Raw genomic sequence first — 6919 nt, forward strand, 5'->3', positions numbered from 1 at the left:
TCTCAACCAGTGCGCCACCAGGGAAGGCCCCTATATCTCATTTTTAATTGAACATTAAGGGAATGCAGTATTTTAATCATAACTCTGACAATATCTTTAGCTAGAGGCCTGTTGCCAGTTTTGTCTTTTATGAAATGTTTGTCGCCAAGAGAGGCAGGATTACATTTTTTTCTTCCTGATTGAGTTGGTATGGTGTATTCTTGGTTATCAAAATACTCATATATTGAATAGCGTTGGGACTTTGAAACAGTGAATATTCATGATGTGTGAAAAAGCATGATACATCACTATACAAACTTAATTACATAAAAATGGATGTTTAGTTGTGTAGATAGATACATGGGACCTAGAAGGACACGTCAAACTGTAAACTGTGATTATGGGTGACTTTTTTTGCTTCTTGTGTTTTTCAGTTTCCTATTATGCACGTTAACTTTTAAGAAATATTTTTAAAATCTGTAAAAATTTTACTTTGAAACAATTATTTAGGGACTTCCCTGGTGGTGCAGGGGACTCCATGCTCCCAATGCAGGGGGCCGGGGTTCGATCCCTGGTCAGGGAACTAGATCCCACACGCATGCCACAACTAAGAGTTTGCATACCACAACTAAGGAGCTGGCAAGCCGCAACTAAGGAGCTTGCCTGCTGCAACTAAGACCCGGTGCAACCAAATAAATAAATATTTTAAAAAGCAATTATTTACTGTAAACAAAGTGGACTCACACCTCGACAAGATCTTATTTTAAATCAATCATTCAATGGGGAGTGCCTCTGCTGTGCCTGGCACAGTTCTACGCACGCGGGATACACAATGAACAAAGCAAAAATGTATGCTCTCAAGGGGCTTACACACCACCTGAGCATTTGAGATTTTCTGTGTGGCTGTGTCTAGACAGTGTTTTTTAAAATCTGTACTTTTGCAAATGGAGAGGAATAGGAATCAGATTAATTTTCTAAACACCACCCAGGGAAGGCAGGCAAATTTCTCTCCGTGTGTGATATTCATCCAGTGAACTAATACCATTCTGTGGCCTCCAACTGCAAATCAAATTTTCTGTAGGTCCCCTCTCTGGAATAGCTGCTTGGGTCACTTGTATAAAGGAGTAAGTATCCATCAAAGAAGCGGACTATTTTGTGTTAATAAAAGATTGTTTCTATCGAGTTACCGCTGGTGACGTTTTTTCCTGAAACAATGACATCATCCTAAAAACATCATAACGATGAATTCGTATTGTTCTGTTTTACTCAAATACTTGGTTCTTAAGAGATCTGTTGGACCCGGCAGCATTTCTAAGCAAAACACAGTAAAACAAACGTTTTCATTGATCCTCTCCTCCACACGCTCTTGTGCTAAATGGAATTACCGTATAATTGACTCCAAATCTTTTTGCTGTGGGAGGCGATACGTGGTAAGTAAGAGGATGGCTTTGGAGCTGGGTTGGGTTTGAGGCTCACTTCCAAAGCTTCCTAAGTGTGTGACCGTGGGCAGGTTCATCTTGCTAAGCCTCAGTTTTCTTCTCTCTCTAGAAGAGGGATAACGGTCTCTACCTTCAAGAGCTGTAGTGAGGATTAAATGAAACTGTGAATTAATACCTATCACATAGTAAATACTCAACCAGTGATCACTTTAATTATCTGTCTGGCATGGGCTGAGTAGGGACGGGGAGGGGAACTGGATTCTTCCCATTTTATCCTTAGGGTTGGGAGAAAGAGTTCTGGGTTCTGAATCAGAAAACCATCGTATTGGTTCTGCCACGAACTGGCTGCATGACTCTGGGCAAGTGACCTTCCTTTTCTGAGTCTGTTTCCTCATTTATTAAGCAAGATAAAAGCCAACATTTGTTGAACGTCCAAGGGATAGGCTTATGTGTGGTATTACATGTATTAAATCATCGATCCCTCACAGCAGACCCGGGTGGGAGGCGCCGTTATTCTTCCATGCACAAGCAGAGCTGTTAACACTCGGGGGGGACAGGAAATACTTGCCAAAGGGCACACAGCAAGTGAGGGGCAGCTCAGGAGTCAAACCCAGGCAGCCTGGCTTAGAAGCCCAGACGCTTTGGGGCCGAGGAACGTGGCCATTCACACCAGGTTCAGGGTCACACACCCCATCCCAGCATATTAGTTTTTCAGGGACCTTAGTGATACACTGTTCAGCTTTTCCCACTTGACAAATAGCAGAAACTAGGACCTGGGCAGGATGAAGAACTTATTTAGGGTCACACAAATTAGTGGCCTGAGTGGACCAAGAACCCAAGTCTCAGAACCCTTCCAGCCCAGAGAATCAGAGGTCCGTCCCTGAGAGTCTTTTCAAAATCGAAAAACTGCACTTTCACTGTCAGTTTGCCTGCGGTAACTGTTTACACCTTAGTCTGATCACAGCCCTACTTTCCACCTATCTTCGTAAATTCTGAGGAGCTGACCCCAGTCACTTGGTGGCCGGGGCTTCAGCTCCGCCAACAGCTGAGAGGAGGCACCGGGAAGTCAGAATGTGTTTCCCGCTCATAAATACAAGACGGGACGTGCCAGTTTCTCCTGCGCGTTTCTGCAAAGAACCGCGTGCTCTCTGCGGACCCTCAGCCAGGGGGAGGCGTGTGGGAGCAGCCCTCCGGCCTCTTGCCCTGCACTGGAGGACAGGCGTGGATAAGCTGTCACCCAGCGAGGCCACAAGTCTGTGTCTCCACCTACCACTGCGCCTCTGAACGCGGTAAATTAAAAAGTGGATACCTGTTAAAAATCCGTGCGTTCGGAAACCTCGTGTGCTCTGCGCATTCCCAGTAGGACTCTCCCGGGCTTGCTGTTTCGATTCCTCGGGGAACAGGAAGGTCTGTGCGGTAGCTCTCTGTGTGGTCAGGGGAATCTCTGAAGGTCCTTGAGACCTTTGTTCAAGAGCTCCACTAATAGCAAGACGTTACGTGCCTTTTTCACCCTAATTCTCTCTGGAGTTTTGCGGAGGCTCCCCTCACGGCGTCTGACGTTATGACAGACCACAGAAACCCGGATGAGAACCCAGCTGTCTGCTATTAAGCGGGGTGTGCAAGAGATTTGCAAAACTGGAAAACGAATCCGCTCTTTTATGGAAAACATGTTCATAAAAATGTTACTTCTGTTAACATGTTTTCCATAAAAGCGTCCTCTGTGCTTAGATTCTGTGTTTGGGGATGAAAGGAAACTAACCAGAACTGGTCCACAGCATGAACAAATCATTATACCAATCAATCAATCAGTCAGTCTCCCAGGTGGTCTGCACTCCAGCTGAGCCTTCCCTCTCCCCTAAAGCAAGCCGCCTCATCTCTGGTCCACAGGCACTAGATAGCTCCCAAGGGCCCTTCTGGTTTCAGCAACTAAGACCTGGGAGCTCTCCTTAGATTATAACCAAGCAGGACCCTATGGGGCCTTCCTGGGACAGATACCCCTTACCCTCTGCCACCTCTTGTCTGTAGAAAAACTTTAGCCAAAGAATAAATTTAATCAGAGAAGCAAGAAAATGCAGAAAGAAATGCAAACAGTCAAAGAAGACAAAATAATCATAGTTTAACCATTAAGGAAAGTCAAGGACCTTTAGTTCCTCCTCAGGGGCTACAGATAATATTCTGAGCCATATCCTTTGAGCTGTTTTACAGATACTGAAACCTCCACCAGGTGGAAGAAGTTACCTACATGATGACCAGACTGTAGCCATGACATGAGCTGCTCCATCTTGCACAATTCCAAGAACTGGCCTCAAGGAAATGGGAACAAAGCGACCCTGGAACTGAAGATTAACTGTACTTAAAACAATCAAGTTGAGGCTGATCAGACCTCCGCATGACCAATTTCAAGGTGACTGTTGGAGCTGACTGTGCTGTTCTGCACGTAGCCCCCCACCCACCTGTGCACCCCTAAAACTCCCCTTTAAAAGCTCTTGCCCCCGATCAACAGTGGGGAGTTGGTTCTTTGGGACATGAGTCCACCTCCCCCCAGGATTGCTGGCTTCCTCAACAAAGCTATCTTTCCTTTTACCCAACACTTGTCTCTCAGTATTGGATTCTTGAGTGACAAGCAGCCGAAACTGAGTTTGGTAACCAGATATAGGGAACTCCACACCACCTGCCAGTGTTGATCTTTTCTGAATGTTCGTGAAACAGGAACCATAGGCACCCAACAACATTGCAGGGACATTCAGATATGACAGTGAATGTGGAAATGCTGTGAAAATTGAAAAGCACTGGATAAATATGAACTTGAACAAAGACCTGAAAAGCTAAGCATAAATATGGACACAACATACAAAAGATAAGATAAAATCGCAAGTGAGACACTTGTCAAAATGTTCTGAGATATATTAATTTATATCTATTGGAAGACCCCCCCCCATAAGCAACTATATGCACAAAAATCTCAAAAGACCAAAAGCAATCTATGTCAATGGCATGGGCTCAGGAATTTATCCTTATTCCCCATTTAAAACCCATCAGATTTCCCTGTGACTATAAAAATAACACATGGTCTTTGTAGAAAATTTGAGAGATAGGGGAAAGCATGAAAAGGGAAATAAAAATCACCCATAATCCCACCACCCAGAGATAACTATTAAGATTTTTGGTATATCTCTTCTATGCTTAAAAATACCCCTGTATTTGTGTTTTTACATGATTGGTATCACACTAAACACAGTTTCACTTAACATCGCATTAGGAATAGTTCTCCAGGACATTACAGATTCTTCGTGAATATGAGTGTAAAGGCCACTTCTGGTTCAGCCCCACATGAGAACTGAACGTTTGTAGCAGGCTGGGTGCCATGCCGCCTGGATGGGGAATAAAGGAGACACCAGAAAAGCAGATGCGGGAGACCCGAGTCCACAACACTGATAAACTGGGGGTTGATCTCCTGCGGGAGGGCGATCCGGCTCTGAGAAGGCTCCTTCTAAACGAGGGAATTTCCCTGCCTCACTCTAGGATGTGCCGGTGAATTTCTTTCATCTGAGATCAGGCCTGGCCAGCGTCAGTGGCAGGAGGCTCTAATGTGAAGGTCAGCCAGGATAGAAAGTGTTTCTGAACTGACACTGACAGTCAGTGGAAAATGCAGCTCTATTTGCTCTCTGGCTACTTACACCTTTTCCGGAGGGAGATTAGCAAGAGTCAGGGTCCCCGAGTAAGACACTGCTCCAGGCGGCTTTGGGCTTTCAGCTCTGTGGCTGAGTGAGGGTCAAAAAGCAAAACCAAAGGACAAAAAAAGAAATCACCCCCAGATGGTTGGTAAAGATAGCACTTTAAAGTCACCTGGGGTCTTCACATGACCAGAAGTCCCAGCCGTTGCTGGGGTGTCATGTTGGTGTGAAACTAGCAAAGAGGAGAGAGAGGAGAAAAAGGGGTGGGGGTAAGGGATGCCCCAAGTGTCATTCTGTGAGGCTCCGACTGTCAAGTTCAAAGTGCTCTTGGCTTTCTTCCTCTGGAGAGCTCTCATTACATCATGGAGTAAGCGATGACAAAATAGTTAAGCTCTGAATCGATCAGCTTTCTGTACTTCCTGTAAATTTCCCGCAGTGTCCTGTCCTCTTCATTCGTCTCATATCTGTTTATATAAATTCTCACCTGTGCCGATAGACAAACGACCCCATGTGCGCGTGCGCACACACACACACGCACACACACACAGTGGCTACATCACCCGGACCCCCGAAGACAATCTGAATGATGTACACGTACAATTGTTGGCAGAACCAGGAAAAGCCCAAACCCAGCTAAGGATGAAAGCTCCAGTTTTCCTTCCGTGAAATTGTTGATTTCCAATGGACGGACTTGTGAGACATCCACCGCCCCCCCGCCCCATGCCCTGCCTCACTCCTGACCTTCATCCCAGAGCAGGAACACTGGAGCTGGATGCCTGCCCGCCCAGGGGCCTGGATGCCCTTGCCCGATCCCCATGGAACCCACCCCGGGGGGGCTCGTACCTTGAGTGTGCGCAGGGCACACCGCCCTTCTTCCTGACTCTTCAGGATCTGCTCCACAAACTTAACATCAAGGAAAGCCCAGATTTTGAAGTAAAACAACTTCCTGCAGGATAAGATGAGGATGTGCAGCTCCTCGTCCAGAGACTCATGGCTGTTGTTGAACTCAAAAGTTAGTTTCTGGAAAAGCACCAAAGGGGAAGACGGATGTGGACAGAGATGCTGAGACTGGCTGGATCATTTCATAACGCTTCATGACCTGGCTTTGGCCTGGTAGCCCATGGTGGTTCAAGTGCTTTAGATAAGGGGCACTGGACGAGCAGTTGTCGGAAGAAGGGATTTGGGAACGACAGTGATCTCTTCCAAATTTACGAACCTTGGGAGCTTCAAGGCAATGTATCTGGAGTCTGGAGACCAAAGCGGTGGTCCCGGCCCTGCGATGGACTCGCCAGGTGATCGTGGGCAGCACCGGATGGTTATGGTGTCTGCCTGCCCACTTCGGGGCTGTGTGAGCGGAAATGAGCTCTTAGCACTTTGTCATCCCTCACTGTCAGTAATGGTACTTACACGCTCGGGTATCAATCCTCACAGCCTTCTGAGAGGTCTTTGGGCGGGGGACAAAATGATCCCGAGTTTATAGATGGCGAGCTGCCAGATTAGAGAACAGCCCACACCTCTGAGGTCTTCTGTAACTTGGGTCAAATTTGGCTTTGTGTCTGGTTTGGAGTCACACTGGGTCCTGTGTGCTGCTGTGACTGGGTGGAGAAGTAGAAGAAGCTTCTGACCTGCTTCTCACCTGTAGGGGCACCTGCGCGCTCAGGCCTCACAGCTCTGAGCCAGGGATGCAGGAGCTTTCCTTGGTTGACAGCCAATCGGGAATTGGTTCCACGTATAGGAAGTGAGCGGTAGCTTTTGTCCTCTGCTGCGGTCTTGGGGACCGGGAGAGGCTTAGTTTGGTGACGTTTCCCAGAACCTCAATTTGACCTT

Source organism: Physeter macrocephalus, chromosome 14 (genome assembly GCF_002837175.3).
Source record: "Physeter macrocephalus isolate SW-GA chromosome 14, ASM283717v5, whole genome shotgun sequence".
NCBI lineage: Eukaryota > Metazoa > Chordata > Mammalia > Artiodactyla > Physeteridae > Physeter > Physeter macrocephalus.